A 2500-nucleotide genomic window follows, 5' to 3' on the forward strand; every position below is an offset into this window, starting at 1 on the left:
TATATATATATATATATATATATATATATATATATGTATATATATATATGTATATATATATATGTATATATATATATATATATATATATATATATATATATATATATATATATATATATATATATATATATATATATATATATATATATATATATATATATATATATATATATATATATATATATATGGGAGAATATACATATATATATATATATATATATATATATATATATATATATATATATATATATATATATATATATATATATATATATATATATATATATATATATATATAGGCGCAGGAGTGCTTGTGTGGTAAGGAGATTGCTTACCAGCCGTATGGTTCCGGGTTCAGTCCCACTGCGTGGCACCTTGGTCAAGCGTCTTCTACCATAGCTTCGGGCAGACTGCCTCAGTAAAAAAACTTCTTTTTATATTTGGGGGCGATATTCGTCAACTTTGGGTCAGTTTGTCTTCAAGACATGTTCTGTCGATCTCACTCCTTCAACCCGCCTTTAACCTCGATGACAGCCCCCAAGCGACCCCGTCTATATCTGCCGTTTCAGGCCCCTGAACTGAATGCTCTGGTAATGCTCTGGCCCTCTTCTCGTGCAACGTGTTGCAGCCGAATTTGTTGCTCTCTCTTTCCACCGCGCCCCACACAAGGGAGTCGAAAGGGCTGCAGTCAGGTGAGTTTGGAGGTCAAATTTCAGGTGTTGTGTGACCGAAAAAATCCTCCGATTGTCAGACCTGGTCCTCCCAGCTGATGCGGAAGGGAGTAGGATTTTGCTGTTACATGTACTGCCTCCCTTCAGCTTCCTGAGCGATCCAGAGCTCCACCACCTCATTTAGAATACAGACATCAGTGTTCAGTGGAGGCGCAATGGCACTGTGGTTAGGGCAGCGGACTCGCGGTCATAGGATCGCGGTTTCGATTCCCAGACCGGGCGTGGTGAGTGTTTATTGATCGAAAACACCTAAAAGCTCCACGAGGCTCCGACAGGGGATGGTAGCGAACCCTGCTGTACTCTTTCACCACAACTTTCTCTCACCCTTACTTCCTGTTTCTGTTGTGCCTGTAATTCAAAGGGGTCAGCCTTGCCACACTCTGTGTCACGCTGAATATCCCCCCGAGAACTACGTTAAGGGTACACGTGTCTGTGGAGTGCTCAGCCACTTGCGAGTTAATTTCACGAGCAGGCTGTTCCGTTGATCGGATCAACTGGAACCCTCGACGTCGTAAGCGATGGAGTGCCAACAACAAATCAGTGTTCAGCCTGGGAAGAAGTGTGATGGCATGAGGTCACTTTCATTACTGACCACGGCTGTCGCTGGACGTTTCGTCTCCATGATTGTGAGCACGTCCTTGGATGAGACAGCGAGCCACCTGTTGTTCTGATCTTCTAGTCTTGTAAGAAATCCTTCTCGTCGGAGAAGAACCACAACATGTCTGGTCTCAGCGGGTATTTCAACTTGTGGGTCAGCTTGAGTCGTTTTTCTTGCATCACTTTGGACAGAAATTCTCCCTTCCTTATCTTGTATGAAAAATAGCGAATGTCCCCATAAGCTTTTCATCCACCCTTTTGTCCCGTGCAAAAGCATGCATCGACATATTGGGATCATTGCTGATGATCTCCTGGATTTCAGCGACGAATTGCAGCGTTCTGATGACATCAAATCGTTTATCGTGGACTTTCATTTGTGTTGTCACTTAGTAGTCGAATCCTGAATTTTTCCAGTTGTTTTCTGAATTTGTCTCACCGACATTTCTGCTGACGTTGAGAAAGTTTGAAATATCCTTGTTTGTGCTTCCGTCGGGGATTCCAAGGAGAACACCATGGCACTTCCACAAATTAGGTGGATGGGTGGGGTGAGGGGGTTTTCAAAATTTTCCCAAGTGAATTATTCTGCAAAAACAATAAAGCAAAAACGATTTACTATTTCTAAAAAGAAAGACAGCAATAATGAAAGTATTGCGTAAAATTAGCAGTAGAAAGTTGCGAACGAATAGCGTCCGTATCCTGTATATATATATATATATATATATATATATATATATATATATATATATATATATATATATATATATATATGTCCTAGATACATTAGCTGTATTAAAGGCTGGATGGTCACAGCTGGAGCGCCTTTGATTTTAAGTTTGCTGGATCAAGTTTTAAACAACAACAACAACAACAATAATTGAAACAACAAAGAAGTTCACATTACTTAATGTAGTCCTAGATACACAGTGTCTGAATAAATGACAGGATGGTCGCAAATGGAACGTCTGACCTAGTTTTATGCCACAACAACAAGGAATTAGATAAAGTTGTCATAGATACATAGTGTCTGAATAAAAGACAGGATGGTCACAAATGGAACGTCTGACCTAGTTTTATGCCACTACAACAACTACAACAACAAGGAGTTAGATAAAGTAGTCATAGATACATAGCGTCTGAATATAAGACGGGATGGTCACAAATGGAACGTCTTT

At 39.6% G+C, this 2500-nt stretch overlaps 1 protein-coding gene across 1 annotated transcript in view; it reads right to left on the reverse strand.

Moving 5' to 3' along the window:
* LOC106883628 (thioredoxin-related transmembrane protein 1) overlaps positions 1 to 2500 on the reverse strand; it is a 310837-nt gene that overhangs the window by 175376 nt on the left and 132961 nt on the right. The gene's annotated exons all lie outside the window — the stretch shown is intronic.

The sequence above is a fragment of the Octopus bimaculoides genome, chromosome 30, assembly GCF_046866305.1.
Source record: "Octopus bimaculoides isolate indiv1 chromosome 30, ASM4686630v1, whole genome shotgun sequence".
NCBI classification, from domain to species: domain Eukaryota; kingdom Metazoa; phylum Mollusca; class Cephalopoda; order Octopoda; family Octopodidae; genus Octopus; species Octopus bimaculoides.